Raw genomic sequence first — 19,216 nt, 5'->3', positions numbered from 1 at the left:
CTTCTGTTTCTTCGCCCCAGGTGGGCTAGAAGACTGGGTGCGTGAAGATTTCTTCGATGCCTTGGTAGAAGAAGCAGTGGAAGAGGGAGAGACAGCTTTGGAAGCTTGAGCCTGGAGCTGTTTTTTTCGTTCCTTCTTAGTGAGGGGTTTGGTAGGAGGCTGGCTGTTTGACTGCTTCAAAAACTGAGTTATGGAGGGAGTAGGAGCAGACGAGATAGAGCCAGCTGCCGGAGCGGCAGGAGGCTGAGAAGCAGGAATGGGCTTAACAATTCGTGGAGGCGAACGATCGTTCAAGGGAAGCTTAAGCTGCGAAGCAGATGATGATCGGTGCTTCGTGCGAGATAGTCCTGGGTTCACAGAAGTAGTGGTACGGGACGCCTTGGAAGAGACTGGCGCACTGGGAACCTCAACGTCAGTTTGGGTAGCAGAATTGACTGTCTGGGTACCTTGGGATCTGCTGGTCTTTAGAAGCGAAGAGAAACTGGTGCCGAAGTTGACTTTTGGCTGTAGTCTTCGTTTAGCCTCAGCGGCGGAGATCTTCTCGATTACCATCAATTCACGGATCTTCTTCTCAGCCAGAAAAGTAGGACAGTCACGTGACCAAGCTGGGTGGTCACCTTTACAATTAGTGCACTTCGATGGGGCCACACATGGGGCCGGACCATGAGCTGCAGAACTACAATTGCCACAGAGGGCAGAGGCATGGCAAGAAGGGGCTGAGTGGCCAAAATGTTGGCAGTTAAAGCACCGTAAGGGTAATGGTATGTACGGTCGGACCTTCAAACGGTGGTAGGCAACGTTCAAATGCATTGGAAGGTCAGGTATAGCGAAAGTTATGATGTAAGAATCTGTGGGCTGTACTGTACCATTTCTCTTTGTACTAATACGATGGACGTCTATCACATGGCTATCCTTAAGTTCAGCACATATTTCCGCCTCTGGTAACTCTCTCAAATCAAAGCAAGTGATGACTCCTTTGCTAGTGTTTAGTTGTCGATGAGGCTCAACCAGAATAGGAACAGGTCCTAACTGCGTACTAGCGAGGAGTAATTTTGACTGTTTGTCTGTGGTCGTCTGAACAAGGAGCGTCCCATTCCGTAATTTGCGTATATGGCCAGGAGGAAACGTTCCTGTGGCAATGTGATGAATTTGACGATATACTAGGAACGGTGACAATTTGCTTAATGCTCCAGCGGTTTCTGTTGATCTATCCTTAATAATTAAATATCTTGGTGCAAGACCAAGCTTTTCCTCTCTTTCTCTGTCCTGGGTGGGTAGTTGATGCGTATCCATAACTAAATGAAGCCCAAAATCCTCTCAGCTTCCCCGTCATGGTTCGAAGCGGCCAACGAGGCTGGCAGGTCCTACCTGCATGACCTTGTCAGCAAGCTAAGCTGTGACACCAAGTCAAAATGACAAGGAGACAGAGCCACTTGCACCGCCGACTGATGGGTACTTTTGAGAGGACCCACGTCCCACCGTGTAAAGGGAGGAACCAATGGTTCATTGGAGATTCCCGCACCGCAGACTCCCAGCATTCCCTTTCAGGGCATCACTCCTTCCGGTCCTGCTGGGTGCGCATGCGCTGCACTCCTCCGTCCCACGGCCCCGGGTCCAGCGTCATCCAAGAAAATCCAATCAAAACCAGTCCATTGCAAGGTTGTCTTCTAAAAGAGCAGTCCACATCCGAGGCTTTTATTTGTAACTACGCTCGATCGCAGGCTTTAAATGCCGGGTGATCGGCCCGGCACAACCCCCAACCTGGAGGACCAGTGGCTGATTGCAGTTCCGAAGAACTGGGCGATGGGGGCGCCACATCCCGACGCCGGGAACAACAACAGATCTCCTGTGTTAGAGAGATTCCCGAAGATATAGCTTAGGCTGCGAAAGACTACTTTCCTTTTTTTTCTAGCTCTTGTTTCAGGCTATTCCGCAGAGATCTGGAACTCCGCCTTTTGTGGCTAATTTAACATCAAAGCAAGTCATTGACCCATGGTGACAGATTGGCCCAACCACGCTGGTAGAGGGAAGGAGAGAGAGAGAGAGTTAAAATAAATAAATAAAATGGGAATGAACAAGGAAATGATACTTGACTTCGTCAGTTAAATTCAGCTTCGTGAAGAAGAACGTCTTTTAGAGATTTTCCTTGTTTTTGCACGTTCCCGATGGATTTCAAGTTTAAGAAACCAAAGGCCCTCCCTAGAAGTGTTTATTGCGGGGCCAGACCAAAGGCGTGGAATCCCACCGAACTTCAGTTGATGTTTAACATCGACGATGAGAAAAGCAATAAGAAGCGAGACCAGTACAGGGCCGCGAGACAGAATTCGGGCCCGAACCCAGAACGTATTCTGCAAGGTGACCCGAGCAACTTTTCTCTCAAGGACCTGAGAGAATATCAAACACTACGAAAGAGGCCTGCATCGGTAGCGGAGGCTCCGGGTTCGAGTTCCGAACCATCGACAAGTTGCCAGGAGGATGATCCGGTGGATTACATTGAAATCTTTACCAATGGCGAGGGACTCCCACTCACTCCAGGTAAAGGAGTGAACGGGGACCATTGGGAAGCCTGCCCGGCGAAGAAGAGACTGAAGTTTAAAATAAAAAGGACTATTTCTGGACGGACCTCAAAATTGTGATGTTTTTAGGATTGGACATAACAGTGTTTTTTTATTGAATTGTTTGTTTTTTGATTTTGTGAACATATATATATATATATATATATACATATTCAAAAAGGACCGCCGAGAGTGCACGCTTGCGGACAATGGGCTCTCGTTTATTTGTGTTTTGTGTGTGTGTTTAGAAAAAAAAAGTGTGTCTTTCAATATTTCAAAGAACTAAAAGAGTCTGAACAAGTAATTTGGACTAATGGCTCTTTTCTTTTTTTTTAAGTGAAGTTTTTTTTTTTTAAACGTAAGTAATATGCAGTCCCCTCTTAGGGAGCTGCTATTTATATTTGTATTTATTACCTTGTGTAATTATTCTTGTGTATTGTATTATCAGTTAATATAGATTTAGAGAGAAATCCCGGCCGGGTAAAATTATTATTACATTTCATATAATCTATATTTTTATTTTTGTCTTTGTGTGATTTTGTTTCTATGGCTTGTTAACTAACATCAGTTTCCTTCTTTCCCAACAGGATTTCTTTTTTTTTTTTTTTTTTTTTTTAACAGCTCACTTAAGGGAGAGCCAGAAACGAACGCTATCTTGCCCGTTTATATTTTTGGTTCGTTAATTTTAAAATATTTAAACCAAGCGTCTGTCTGGTGACCGTTGGTTGTACCTTCTATATAAGAGCAGGAGAATTATAGGTCGGGAGGATTCCAACTCGACCGTCTAAAGAGGTAGATGGTTAGGGTTCTGTCCGAAGAGGGGACGGGATCTCTTTTCTGGAATTCCCAGATTCTCGGCCGAAGAGGTGGCTAGAGATTGACATGGTACAAGCAAGAGGGCTGTATTGCCGCGATGCAAAAAGTTTAGTTTTTGATATAATTTCAGACCACAACTCTCTTAAGAGGAAGAGAGTCTGGGGGGGCTACGGAAATTGTTGGTCTTAAACTGTACCACACAGCAAGAGGGTTGTGTGAAGGGGGAAGCGAATTAAGTCGCTGAACCGTTTTTTTTTTTTTTTTTTTTTTTTTTAGCTGGCTTCGGGGCCACGCCACTCGTTTAGTGGGAGGAGAGGCTAGGGGTTCAAGTCCCGTTTGACACCTCACGTAGGGGGCGAAATTAGACTTACCTAATTTTTTCGTTAAAATAGTTCGTTTAGCATACTTCGGCCAATTTTGGGGATATATGCGCGATAAATGGTTCTCTCCTATAAAGGGCAGGATTCTTTTCTTCGGAATGAACGATGCGAGATTTTTTTTTTATTTATTAGTATGAATAAAGATTTTATTATAAGTTAATCCTTGGGCGTAATCCTTTCTTATTATTAACTTCCTCATTAAGGTTTTTTGGATCTACCTATTTGATTGCTGTCTTGGTGTATTGAAGTTTTTGTTTGAATCTGGTGCATCTAAACCGGATTCGGTACATTGCTTGGAGAGAGATTTTTGGGGGCTCGTTTTTATTTGATTTTTCTGTTTTATTCAACTATGCTATTCCTCCTGGGTGCACACAGATGTTAATGAGCCGCTTTTAATCTGTGGACACAAGTTTGGTTCCCGGGATGATTCCTTCAAACGGGGAATGGTGAATTAGTAGAATTGGGGGACGAACAGTTGGAGGTTGCATTTTCTAAATACACGGTGTTACAAATTTCAGATGAGCTACGCTCTACCCCCAAGTATAAAAATTTTCTACGATATTAAGTCATTCCAGTTAGAAATTTGTAGCACACGTTATGGTGTAGGCGCCGGGTAAGAATATAAGAACTGCTCCAGGAATTTTCAAAGTTTTGATGTACTTTAACAGCTCCTCAATAAGCTCAAAACTTATTTCCTTTTCCGTTAACTGAGACATCGCATTCTTTGTCTGTACGCTATAATCGCTAGTTACAACTTTATTCATATTCTCTTCAGGTTCCTCCCCAGTGGTCTCATCGGCTTGTCTTTTCTGCGTTTCTTGTTGTCTATGGGAGGAACAAAGTTAACCATCTGGATACAATCTTCCAAGAAATACTCTTGAACTGGGAAGGCTCTACCAGCTATCTCCACAACAGGACATTAATTGAAGTATTCGCTGAAGAGAGTTGTATCGATTGTGGCATACATCAGAATAAGACGAAGATCTGGATAGGTATGAATCATATTACGCAGTCCATCTTAAAGCGAATGAGGCTCCGATACAGTCGAAGCAGCACAACACGGTCAGCACCCCAAGTGGTATGGGAAACCAGGCGCAGCAAATTCATCGCACGGAGACAACTATACTTCAGCTGGCGAATATGGGCAGTCCATACAAAGCGGCGATCAAACTCAAGGCCCAGAAAACGAATACTCTCCACATAAGACTCACGAATAGGGCCCAAATACAGATAAGAAAGCACAGTTCTTCAGACAAAAGTGTACACATTTCGTCTTTAGTGAGGAGAACTGAAAGCCGGTGTGGGAAGACCAATGGTGAAGGCGGTTAAGCGTCAGTTGTAGCTGGCGAGCGATGGTGCGAAGGTCGTGTGACCGACAGTAGATGGTGAAGTCGTCCACTACAGCAGCCCATGCAGAAAAGGTCAAAGTTCGGCCATGACATTGTTCACAGCCACAGCAAATAAAGTCACACTGAGAACACTGCCTTGTGGAACACCAGTTTCCTGAGAAAAAGACCGAGACAGTGTGGATCCAAGCTTCACTCTAAAGGAGCGCTCGCGGAGGAAATGCTGGAGAAAAAATCCCATATGTCCACGCACGCCCCATGCGTGCACTTGCCGCAAGATACCATAACGCCAGACCGTATCATAGGCCTTCTCCAGATCAAAAAAGACGGCGACAAGATGCTCCTGATGTTGAAAGGCGTCCTGGATGGCAGTCTCAAGATGAACAAGATGATCGGTAGTGGAACGATACCGCCGAAATCCACACTGAAAATTTGAGAGGTGGCCATGATGCTCCAAAAACCAAACCAATCTGGCGTTGATCATCTTTTCGAGGACTTTACAAAGACAGCTGGTAAGGGCAATCGGCCGATAGTTGGCAGAAGACGTTGCAAGCTTGCCCGGTTTCAGGATCGGGATGAGATAGGCTTCACGCCAGGCAGTAGGAAAAACCTCTTCAGTCCAGATCCGGTTATAGAGGGTAAGAAGATGGTGAAGTCCCTCCGGAGGGAGATGCCGAAGCATAGCATAGTGAATATTATCCGGACCTGGGGCAGTATCCTTCGTAGAGCGTAGAACAGAAGACAATTCATCAGCACTAAAACGTGCATTGTAGCTCTCACTGTTATCAGAGCGAAAGGCAAGGGGCATACGCTCCGCACGCTGTTTCACAGGCAGGAAGGCAGGAGGATAGTTTCCAGAACCGGAGACATCAGCAAAATTGCGACCCAAATCCGCCACAATTCGATCCTGCTCCGTTACAAGATGACCATCAATAAGCAAGGCCGGAAAACCAGTAGATGAGGGTTGCCCTTGGAGACGGCGAACCTTAGACCACACTTCGGAGATGGTGTTCTGGACAGAAAGCGATGAGACATACACACGCCAGCTGCGGCGTTTAGCCTGCTTGATCAAATACCGTGCTCGAGCACGGAGGCGGCGAAACTCAGCTAACCTGACTTCACTAAGGGCACGTCGAAAGGCACGCAAGGCTCGTCGGCGGGCACGGAGAGCTTGGCTAATTTCTGCGGACCACCAAGGAACAACACGACAACGAGGAAGACCATGATGGATAGGAATAGCCCCATCAGCTGCCGTCTGGATGCTGCATTGAAGAGCTGCACAGTATGTATCCACAGACCATCTAGAATCCGGTGCAAAATCAAAGGCCGCAGAAAAGTGTGTCCAGTCAGCGTGACGCAGGTTGTAGCGAGACGACGGTCCCAGTAGAGGGAGCTGAAGTCTAGTGAGTACAATGGGAAAGTGATCGCTGCTACAAAGATCCGGATGTACTCGCCACTTCAGTTGAGCTCCTAAGGCTGGGCTACACAAAGACAGGTCAATATGTGAAAAAGTCCCTGTGGCAGCGGAAAAGTGTGTTGGGCTGCCATCATTCAAAAGAATCAAGGGCTGGTTCGCCATGAAAGTGGCCAGTGCTCGGCCACGAGGGTCGGTCCGGATAGATCCCCACAAGACATTGTAGGCGTTGAAATCACCAACCAGAATGACAGGCACTGGAAGCTGGCAATAGAGGTTGTCCAGATCAGCGGCAGTGAAGGCCGTGGAACGCGGGAGATAGACGCAGCAGATGGTAACAGGCTGCAGGAGAAACACTCGTGTTGCAACCGCCTCAAGGGTCGTAGTCAGATGGAGCAGTGTAGAATAATATAGCCAAGAGACACCAATGGCAACACCGCCAGCAGCACGACCGTCAGTCATCTTATCCTGGCGATAGACAGTATAGCCACGAAGAAGGCAGTTGGTGGTGGGTGTGAAATGAGTTTCTTGTAAACAGAAGCTAATCGCATCCAAGAGCGAGAGAAGCTGTCGAAATTCCTCGTGGTGAGTGGAAAAGCCGTTGAGGTTCCATTGAAGCAGGGCCATGATTTAAACAGAATCGACAACAAGAAATTTGCCACTGCCTTTCTTACGGCGTCGCGGAGTCACATTGTGAAAAGCCTCGCAGGCGTCTTCTTCCACACCATTTATAGAAGAGGCATCATCAGCAGAGGGACTGCAAGATGATTTAGGTTTCTTCGACTTAGGAGAACTAACAGAGGGCTGACGAGCCGCTTTCAAAGAGCCGGTGGAAACAGGCGTTGACTGAGAACCTTTTTTCTTCTTGTCCTTCGGAGGTGTAGAAGTAGCAGTTGGCGTAGTTTTCAGAAATTTCTCGCGCCGAGAGCGAGGTAAGGTAGATATTGCAGGAGAGGCTGGCGACGGAGAAGTCCGTGAACGAGTCATGGTACCTGTAGACTTTGTGCACTAGAAGATGGTTGAGATGCTTCACAAGTACAGCCAACAGCAGAAGCAGCAGCAAAGGTAGTCTGGGTACTTACATGACAGGTTTGGGTACCAGTCGTGGTCAAGGATACTCTGGAAGCATAACTGCCACCAGCAGGCATCTTGGGCATCACGCGATGGCGAGCCTCAGCAGCAGAGATCTTCTCAGTGACTATAAGTTCTTTAATCGCCTTCTCCTCTGTAAACTTAGGGCAGTCCCGTGACCAGGCAGGATGGGCGCCATTACAATTTACGCATTTAGAAGATGCGTTGCACTTCTCAGAGCCATGTGAAGGTTCACCAGTTACCACAAGTGGCGGATCCGTTACAAGTGGGGGCGGAATGACCAAAGCGTTGACACTTAAAACACCGCAATGGCAACGGTATATATGGTCGAATCTTCAATTGGAGATAGCCAACACGCAGAGTGGGCGGCAATGTAGGTAAATCGAAGGTCAAAATGTAGGAATGAGTGGCTACCAGTTGCCCATCCCGTTTCACAGAGATACGTTGCACATGAATAACGTTTGAGTCGCGTAGCTCTTCAAGGATGTCCTCCACCGGCCATCGTGCAAGTCTCTGCAGGTAATCACTCCTTTACTAACATTCAATTGGCGGTGGGGTTGAACAACAACAGGCACTGATCCAAGCTGCTGACACTTCAAAAGAAGAGTGGACTGCTTATCAGTAGTGGTGTGTACTAACAAGGAACCATTGTGTAGTTTCTTGATGTGGCCATCCGGAAAAGTGCCCGTGGCAATATGGCAAATCTGTTTATAAATGACAAACGGCGATAACTTTATTAAAGAACCAGCTGTCGCTTCAGACTTATCTTGAATGACTAAATATCTCGGCACTGTGTACACTTTGCTTTTCTGAATAGGTGCTGATGAGGGTGAATGATGCAGATCCATGGATAAATTAAACCCAAAATCATCTCAGCTTTCCCGTCATCGTTCTAGGCGTCCAACGAGGTGGGCAGGTCCTTCCTGCTCCACCCTTGTCAACAAGCTGAGCTGTGACTCCGAGTCAAACTGACAAGGAGCCAGGGCCACTTGAAACACCGACTGATGGGTACTTTCGAGAAGACCCACGTCCCACCGTGTCTGGGGAAGAGATCTGTGATTCTCCGGAGATCCCTGCGTCGCAAACTCCCAGCTTTCCCTTTCCGGGCATCACTCCATCCGGTCCGGCTGGGTGCAAACACGTTTCACTCCTCGGTCCCACGATCCCGGGTCCAGCGTCGTCCAATAGCAACGAAAGCTCATGTCCATATCCATGCAGGGGTCAAGTCAGAAGATCCGTCCGGCCTCATCCGAGGCATTCTAGTTGCTGCAGCGATCGGTATTTTGATAGATTGGGTGATCGGCCCAACCCATCCCCAACCTGGAGGACCAGTGGCTGATTGCGATCCCTAAAGGAGTCGGGCGATGGGGGCGCCACATCCCAACGCCGGGCCGATATACGTCGAGGTTGCGTAATAATCACGTTGCAGTAGGCACCTTGTCCAGACTGAATGTAATCGTCGAGAATATACTGACACACCTGTGTTGTTTTTCCACAACTAGTGTTTCCTCGAATGATTACCACTGGATTATCACTTATGGCTGCCATTATTTCTCCTCTCATTGCTGCAACCGGCAGTTGTGCTAGTTCTTTAGTCATAGCTTGCAGAGAAGCATCACTCTGCATTCGTTCCCGATAATTATTCAATAAATCCTCACTGATTTGCTCCATTGTTGCATGAGCAAGAGGTCCTTCATCAATGTTACATCCTGTCCACGGATTCCAATTTGGTTGTGGAGTTGACCAAGGTACAACACCAGCAGGTTCTGCCTTTGTAGCAGATTTGAATTCCTCTAATACATGATCTGTCACTAATGAAGTTGGTCCATCTCCCTGCGCAGGAACTGGAGTTGGTTTCACCTGCATGCTCTCAAGAATATCATACAACTGTCGCTCAAATTCAGGGCTGATCTGTACTGGATATGGCTTTAACTGTTCACTTTCTTTGGGCTTCTTCAGCGTACCGCTAAAAGCTTCAATAACACCCAAGTGGAAAAGTTGTCTTACTAATGACAGAGCACAGCTTTTTGATGCAGACTGTTTATTTGAACCTGTTTCACGACCCATAATTGTTCTTTTCAGCTCTTTTACGTAGAAGCTCATTTCGGCAACAAAACTCCTTGTATGATCAGGTCCAACTGGTGTGTACTTATAATCCGCTTGGATCTTATTTGATTGCATGAATTTATGAAGCTTTGATTTGGCATTTTCTATAGTCCAACTACCGTGAATACTTGCATTTACATCAAGATCTTCTGCCTCTTCTACTTTCTTCTGATCAGCTAATCTATCCATGTATGTCATAGGCCCTTCTCCATCTCTTCTGTAGGGCCTGTAGGCTTCACCAATTTCATTAGCACCCATTCCTGGTCGAAATACTGGCTTTGTAAGACCAAGCTGAGCATGTGGTGCCAATGGTCCACCTGACGGCAAATCTTGAGGTTCTGTCTCTCCTCTACTTTCCTGGGTCTCTACAGGAACATCTTTTGCATTCATCAGTCCTTGTCGAACCAAAAACTGAAGAAAATCTTTAGCCGCATTGGCTTGGGCGTCCTTTTTGTTAGTTGAATTTCCGGCGCCAACATAATCAAATCCTTCTACCCTTACTTTACATAGAAATCTCTGCCGGTGTTTCGGACCTGTTGGTCTTATGTCATATTGTGCCGCACCATCCATAAAGGAAAGCTTTTATACCTCCCATCCTGTACGCTGCGTAGGAATAAAATTCCTATATCTGAAATATTGCAAATATCACAATATAACTCACAAATTCAATACTCCAAACAATACATCGACATCGGCTTGATACCACGACAAGAGACACAAGGTTTTGTTTCTTCAGTTTCACAGCAACCCTGCTCGCGTATTTTTCATTCGCGGCAAAACGCCGCGTAATATGAAAGGTACACTTCTCACGTGGCAAACTGCCGCATGCGGCGACGGCAAATCGCCGCCTCAATGTGAAAGAAGCGTAAGAAGGCCTTGTTGAGATGTCGCTAAGGCAGGAAAGGTTCCTTATTTCAAGTCACACTAGTGATGCCAACCAATGTAAAAAGGAGTTTCCTCGTGTCAGTCCTTTTCTTTCATTTCTTAAAATAATCCCACGTTTCGAAAATCACTTTTAAAAAATAAAATTTTAGCCCTCACGAAGTTTCATTATACGTTCATAAAAATTAATCATAAGCGCACATATTAATTATGTGCCTAATTAACTGTAGTGCAAATGAAATTATTTGATTATAATACAAATGAATTTGATTCGCCCATTTGCGACTTGTGATGACTATTTTCGCTTCCTTCACTAGTATTATTATCTAAATATATTGATTTGAACAGACAGAGAATTCTTTAGTTTAATTGTGTCTGTTGTTTATTGTTTTTGTTAATACGCTACCAAATTTTTCAACGATCTTGTATTTCTTTCTGAAAGTGTCTGCAGTTGTGTTGAATTTCTTGAATATTTTTGTTGAGTATTTTTTTTCTGTTTTTAATTCCCTTTCTAGTAATGAATGATTAACTTAAGGTTAACATTAAATGAAATAAGGACATGCGTATTGCCGAAGCACACGCTAACACATACTATTATTATTTTGTCCTACTTTTCGCTTGTCAGAACCTGGTCACCCTACTTTCGAAGGACTTCAGTGTAGTATACAATAAGAACTATTGTGGAAAAGACACTAATCAATTTGTTCTAGGTAGCCAGCAGAAAGCACGAATGCTATCTAACCCAGTCAGGGCACGAACGGAGCTGGCAAGCCCAAGGGGGTGCGTCCGTAGCAGGGTTTGCCCAAGTGGGCTCAGCCCGAAAGACCTGCCGGCTTTTTGTTAGTTATATTATTGGTACAATTAAGGTGATCACATTGAAAGTGATTTTTATCTGATTTTGGACTTTCCTTGGGCGAATTAGATGCTTTTATCTTAAAGTTTCCAACAACATTAAACGTTAAATTATACAACAACATTCAACGTTGGACCTATATAAAATTCTCAATCCACTGAATGAATAAAAAAGCTTACCTTAGCTTGAGATAATTATAGAACAAAATAAATATATGATTTGTGGTTTATAGCGTACTTTATAGCATACTTTCCGCGAATAGTGTGCTCGCCAACTCGGCGACGCCCGCCGGAGGACGTTATCCCTCATACATTTGACAAGTTTAAGGCTATAGGTGCCTGTCTCAACAGTAAATATGTAAATACACTAGTAAAACTATTAGTATTATTCCACACATTTGATGGTAACTCCAAGTATTCTTCAGTAAAATTTGGTTTTCCAACAACAGTAGTTTAGTTCAGAAGCATTCTTAGAATCAACACCAGCAATAGCGTAAAAATTTAAGAAGCTTAATGCTCGGAGTTCCGAAGACTATGTAACGCTACTATTTCAAGTGCTGAATTTAAACTTCCGTACTAGTGAAAGTGTCGATGTACAGTAAAGAAAGCTGCATTTTCGGGGAAAACCCGTCGTGAAAAAAGTGCTCGGGAAATTACCAAAATTGAACGCACAAAGCATCGGAAGTGAATACTTCAATAATAAAACTATTTATTTTAATCTGGAAGATGTTTAATTTCATTTAAGACATTTTGAAACATTTACTTTATAAAATATGAATTATCTCTTTGTTAATTGTTTTAAATTTATTTTCGGGAAAGAACCGTCTTGCTAGTGCTAGGGAAATTCCCGTAATTGAAAGCGCAAAGTGAACTTCAACAATAAAACAATTTATTTTACCCTGGAAAATATTTGCCATAGAAAACATTTTGAAACATTTATTTTACAATACATGAATTATGTCTTTGTTTTAAATGAATATATTTGGTATTCATATTTGGCGAACGTTACTGAGGCTCCTGGGATGATTCGATCTACATTTGCTCGTTTATCTGCCTCTACCACACACACACACACACACATTACAGGGTACAACTTTCGGTCTTTTAAGTTTAAATTTTCAGGGTAAGAGAACGAGACGCATCAACGTAAAATTTCAAAATGGCGGCCTTTTTCTTTTTCAAAATAGCGGGTATACACACTACAAAGCACATTTTCGGTCTTTTAAATACGGCGGCGATCCAACGTAAAATTTCAAAATGGCGGCCATTTTTCAACTACCGGGTATCCACGCTACAGGATGCAGTTTTCTGAGTTTTAAGTTGAAACCTTCAGGGAAGAAGCAAGATACATACTAAATTTGCTGTGTAGGTTTTCTTGGCGACCCAGTTTAAAATTTCAAGTGGCGGCCAATTTTTTTAAAACAGTAGTGAACAGAAAATTGTTGCAAGTCACGACAATGACAATCTTGAAATTGGCAAATAACATTTTAACACTTTTACCCCAAAGACATTGAAATATTTTGAAAAAAAACAATTAAAACTGAAAAACCCCATATGGACCCAGGGACCAGGCGCGTCATCGATGGTGGGTATGCAATAAACGAGGATACCGCAAAACATAGTTTATGGCATAAAACACTTACCTTATGTGTGGATGTGGAGGAGAAAGTAAATGACCAAAAAAAAGTACCAAAATGTACTAAATTAGGTTATATTAAGTAACGTTAGGTTAGACCTTGCGTAAGTCTTTACTTTGGGTGTTTCATTCTTTTTTTTTTTTTTTTTTTTCGTTTCTTCAATTCAGTGATTTGATCTTTCGGAACCGGTTTTGAAAAATTACCTGTTCCACTACCTTGATCGCTGATATCAAGTCACGTGGTACAAGATATCTTTTTTTTACGTTTGAGCGTGGTATTATGGATATGATGTGACGTCATCTTGTCATAGTCTTCACTCTTCAGTCTATCACGTGGTTTGTTGGGCAGATGGTTCATTTGTACTCTCTTGCGGTGGTCATGTCAAATGGTATAGAACTTCCTTTCGATGAACAAATGATATGTAGTTCAAATTTTTATCAGTTAGCAATTATCTGTACGAACTGGAAGCTTTATTAGTAAGTCTAAGTTGGAAGTACGTGAGATTCTCTTATTGTGTTGCATGTTTGTCTCTGGAGTTAGAAGATATGAGAACTTTATTCATGAACGTTCATTTGATACTTTGTTATGCACAAGAACTGTCTCCGACTCAATTTTTGTAGATAAGTTTGTTTTGAGGCTGTAGACATTCCGTAGGCCTTACTGGCGGTCATGGTATGACTGTAGAAGTGGATTGTATACACCGTATTAAAATCTCAGGTAGGTTTACTTTTAATTATTCTTTCCTTATTTATAAAATACTTACTTGGTTTCGTTTGGTCCTAAGTTTCCTTTCAATTATATAGTTTTGGTTGCACTTTCATCTATACCTAATGCACTTCAAGTTTTTTTTTTTTTTTTTTTTTTACATTTAGAAATAATCCAATAGGAAGTTTGCTTAATTCTATATGTTCTATATTTGAAAGATGGAACGATGTGAACAATAGTAGAATCATTACAGCCGAAACCACCATGATTTCTAACCAGGGTGGAAAAAAATCATGATTTTTTTAATAAAAATCATTTTTGTTGATTTTTTTGATTTAAATCGATTTTTTTGATTTAAATCAAATCTTTCTCCTGGTATAATACAAGTCGCGAATTGAAGATAAAGCGTTAGGAATTAGTATTAAATGCTAATTATGCCATTTAAGTGAAAGTATTGGGATTGAATTTTGAATTATCCCCAATCGTTAACCTATATCAATCCCAAACAATGTTTCTTAACCCTTTTAAATTATGGCTCTTTTTAAAGGTAAGTTATAGACTTTCAGTCAAGCAGCTACATCAACATCCCTATTTATCCTGGGATCATGGTACATACATCACTCTCTTTAGAATAGAACAGCTTTTGAAACGGTAACATTCACATTTCCTTATCATGTCCCTGAAGTGGGAAATTTTGAGAGTAATCGGCATTTTTTAAAACTTTTTTTTTTTAATTTGGTCCCCTCTAAATACCTCTGTGTTACAGCACGGATCTCAAAATCAACTGGGAAATGCTAAGGGGTGTACTAAATGTGTGTACAAAATTTCAAGCTTCTCTTTTGAGTAGTAAGAGTGAGGAAACTATTTAACAATGAGCTAAGAACATTCCCACAATGCCCCAGATGACCCGGATTTAATATAAAAATTTCCTCAGACATCCCTATTTATTCTAAGATCATGATTTGTACATTATTCTCTTCAGAATAAAACAAATTTTCAAACAGTACCCTTCAAATGTCTCCATCATGTATCTGGGGCGGGTAAATCACGAAAAAAGGAATTTTCTGTTAAAAAATGTCTTTTTTTAAAAATTTTACCTCTGTGGACCCCTTCCCCTGTTTTAAGATAGAGATCTGAAACAAATCTGAAAAATACTGAGGGGTGCACTGAGTAAATGTGCAAAATTTCAATCTTGTAGGTGCAAAAGTAAGCCCGTGAAAAATAATATTCCCCAAATACCCCAGATTCCCGTATAAAACAGGATCTCAGGTAACAGTTTCCTGAGACATCCCTATTTATCCTAGGAGCATAGTATGTACATCATTTTCTTCAGAATAGAACAGCCTTTCAAACGGTACAATTCATATGTCTTCATCTGAGACGGGAAAATCACGAAAAAAGCTATTTTTTGTTAAAAATATCCTTTTTTAAACATTTTTGCCCCTCTGGACCCCGCTGTTTCCACGTAGAGATCTGAAAACATCTGAAAATTATTAAGGGGTGCACTGAACGAGTGTGCAAAATTTCAGTCTTCTGAATGCAAAATGTAACCCGCCAAATAATAATAATAATAATAATAATACCCATAACAAAAAATATCTTTTTAAATTTATCACATCACACACTATGCCTCAACGCAGAAAGGCGTTGCAGGGTAGGCAAAAACCATGGTTGTTATTGAAAAAAAAAAACAAAAAATCAGTTTTTTTTTTGTTTAAACCTGGTTTTTTGGTTTAAACCAGTTTTTTTTTTTTTTTAATTAAATAATTTACTCTATGCATTTATATCACATATGAACAAAAATAAGTTTGTTTCACTTTGGTGTTATTATGCAACAACCGGGTTGTGCTGGAACGGATCACATAAGCTTAAAGCGGAGTCCAAACCGTTTCTCGTCTCTTACATCCGAAACAAATTGTCCTCCATTTGAACTTGAAAACTGGACTAATTGGCCACAAATGCAATACGTCTGCCGACTCACTCACGAAGGACTCCTGATACGTTGTACTGATCTTTACATACTTTTAATATAATTGTCTAATTGTCAAGAGTCATTTCAGAAGAACAAAAAGATAAACAGTTGCACAATTGAAACCATTATACAGAATTACATATGGACAGTTTCAAAATACTGCAGAGTACAGAACTAATTTAGTCCAAATTAGTTCACTACAACTTTGATTAGTCCAAGTTAAAGAAATACAACGACGTAATTTTCATATCAGTAAGAAAAGTGAATAAAAATAAGAATTATTTGAATCGACTTTGGCTCTGACCCATTTATACATAAATAGATACCAAAAATATTTCTGATTTCAGTAAATGCCTCTCGGGGGATTTGTATGACCCCCTTCCCCAAAGTACGATATTTTGATGTATATTATCAATAGTAAACATTACTAAAACGATACAATATTTAGAATTTTCCTTTGATTGCAATTGCATAACAATAATAACAAACTATTTAAAAAATCACAAAAGAAACATTCATAACCTTACAAAAAAGTTGCTTTTGTAGTATAGGGCTAATTTCTTTGAGTAATGAATGGGGAATTTAAATTTGAATATAATAGGAATAATATGCGGGAGTGACATGCGATAACCCACTAATGTGTGTGTTGAAGATTTTACGAAAACTTACACTTTTACAAACATTTTTCGTTTTTTGCATGGTTTAAACCAGCCAACCCTGCGTGAAAGCATATGTAACGTGTTCTAAAATGCCTCCAGCCTTACAGAAAACGAAGTAAAATGCCTTATTGGTACTTTTTTAATCGAATAATTAAGATTCTACCATATCACCTAAAAATAGGTGATATAATTTAAAACGTCAAGCATTAAGGAAAAAGTACAGCAACGTTTATCAAAAAGACACTTTTTTTTCACAAAAGTTACTGATATTTGGCAGGGGCCTATTTTTAAAAACTCAGAACCAGCTTGCGGCATGAAATACATAAATTTCGCCTAAAGTTATAAAATTAACAAAAAAAAAAAAAAAATGGAGAGGGGATAGGACCCCTCTAAATACGCCCTATTATCTGAGGACAAACAAACAGACAAGCACAAAAATGAATTTTCGTCTTAAATGTCAATGGTGATTTCCCCGTTGGAATAGTTAACGATTTTAAAACCCAAACCCAATGTTACGAAAAGGAGAAAGAAGGATTGCTCCGTTACCTGTTCAAAACGGGATTTTCCCTAATCATCCTCTGCATGACACTTGTTTTCATACTATACTATACATTTGAGTCTCATTGTATTATGATTATTAACTTCCATAATCGAAATAACAGAACAGAAACGGGATTTTACTTATCTTCATTTTAAATTAATTTATTTAGGAATTCGATTTAAATCAACGATTTTTATTTAAAAAATCAAGTGATTTAAATCTTGATTTAAATCGTGATTTAAATCAGACTGATTTAAATCAATCCACCCTGTTTCTAACCGATTTGATCCGTAAGGAACTGTTCCGAGGAAACGGTTCGTTACGGATAGTCACTAAATGAAATGGCTAAAGTAAACATCTGCTAGACCTTCAAAACAGAGGCGTGTAACCTTTTCCAATTTCAAGTAGAAAATCGTGAAGGGCATTTGTGCTGTATCACTGAACCACAACAAAATCGAATATATATATATATATTGGCAAGCTTTACCATGACCTTTTCATTCAATTGAATTGTTCAATGGACTGATTCATAAAGAACCGGTTCCTCAAACATCACCAGTTCCTTACGAATCAAATTGGTTAGAAATTATGGTGGTTCCGACTCTAATGACTTTACTATTATTTACAACATTTCATATTTTAAGTATTAGCACATAAAGAACTAAGCGAAATTCGTATCGTATCAGTTCTAAATGTACAAAACGTGAAATACATTACGTATCAAATAATAGACGAAACTACAGCAAGAACAACCACACTTTCACAATGAAAAAAAAAGCATTTAAGGGTGGGGGAAAGCCCCCTCCCCACTTAAAAAGAGAAAATAAATTATACACATGAGGGAAGCACGTCCTAACCCCATTACAGTTTAAAAAACGACAATTAACGTGCAGTGGAAATTTCACAGAACTATATACTTAAAATGAGACAGCAGCAAACGAAACCAAACAAATATTTTACAACTACGGAAAAAATAATAAAAAGTAAGTGCTGTAACCGGAACAAAATTAAAACTGCAACATCATCATATCTTATGACCCACGCATGCAGTTCAAACTCATCTTCAAATGATACAAAAAATTCTGAATAGTTAGCGTATATGTTCCACTTACAACGTTAACAAAGTTACAAGAATGGTTCACAGTCAAGTGCTTCCACTGATCACTATCTAGCGACGAGTAACCTTTCCAGCAATCCATGCTTAATACAGGGCCAAATGAACCTTTATGAATAATATTCTCATATCCCGTAACTCCAGATACAAACATGAAAAAAAGTAAAAGAATCTCACGTACTTCCTACCTAGATTCAGTAATAAAACTGCCATTGCATTGCTTCTGCTCTTTTTACAAACTCTGCAACTCCTCTTAAGGTCCAATAATTTTACAGTGCAACAAAATCCGAAAGTATCCACATCACTTTCGCGCACTAATTCCTACAGTCTATAAAAATGTGAATATCATATCACTCCTTTATCAAAAAAATCTAAGCCCTACATCGCATTTAACACCGACACCACGACCATAGCAAGAATTCAGAAATGCCCTTGTATCCACAACTAACCACGTGAAACAGTGAAAACTGTGACACAAGATGACGTCACACCATATCCATAATTCCCCATTCAAACAAAAACACGTCAACGGCACAATATCACGTACCATATGACCTGATACCAGCAACCAAGTTAGCGAAACAAGTCATCTCTCAAAACCAAAACCGAAGGATCAAATCACTGAATCGAAGAATCAAACAAATGAATGAAGTGGCCAAAGTAAACACTTACCATGTACAATCAGATTAGATTACGATTTACGTTAGATTAGATTATGTTAGCCTATATGAAGTTAAGTTAGGTCGAATTACAGATCAGTTACCTTCAGAACAAAGGTGTATAAACATTTACAATTCGGATTAGAAAATCACAAAAACTACAACGCAAAAAATCAAAAACCAACTTGTGCTAGGTGGCTACTAAAAAGCACGAATACTATCTAACCGAGTTAGAGCTGGCCGAAGCTGGTGTGCCTGGGTGGTAGTACAAGATGCCTCCGAAGGGAGCAGCCGCGTCAGCGACTGTGAGTGCTTTTGTAAGCGAAAGTAGTGGTAACAGGTGGGTTTTGGCAATGAATTGCAGTAACACTTGTCATGGTTTGATACTAGTAACGCTCCACTTTTAAACACAAAATACAGCTTCTGTACACTGTGCAGAAATACACCGCCGTTGGCTACCTAGCAGGTTAGGTTAGTTAAGTTATA

At 41.0% G+C, this 19,216-nt stretch overlaps 1 protein-coding gene and 1 pseudogene across 1 annotated transcript in view; both read right to left on the bottom strand.

Annotated features, from left to right (window-relative positions):
• SelT (selenoprotein T) overlaps window positions 1-19,216 on the bottom strand; it is a 201,080-nt gene that overhangs the window by 180,713 nt on the left and 1,151 nt on the right. The window lies entirely within an intron of this gene.
• LOC145693353 (dosage compensation regulator mle pseudogene) lies at window positions 8,837-10,294 on the bottom strand (annotated as a pseudogene).

This window comes from Thermobia domestica, chromosome 8 (assembly GCF_964235325.1).
Source record: "Thermobia domestica chromosome 8, izTheDome1.hap1.1, whole genome shotgun sequence".
Classification (NCBI taxonomy): Eukaryota; Metazoa; Arthropoda; class Insecta; order Zygentoma; family Lepismatidae; genus Thermobia; species Thermobia domestica.
This window is presented reverse-complemented; position numbering and strand designations above follow the sequence as displayed.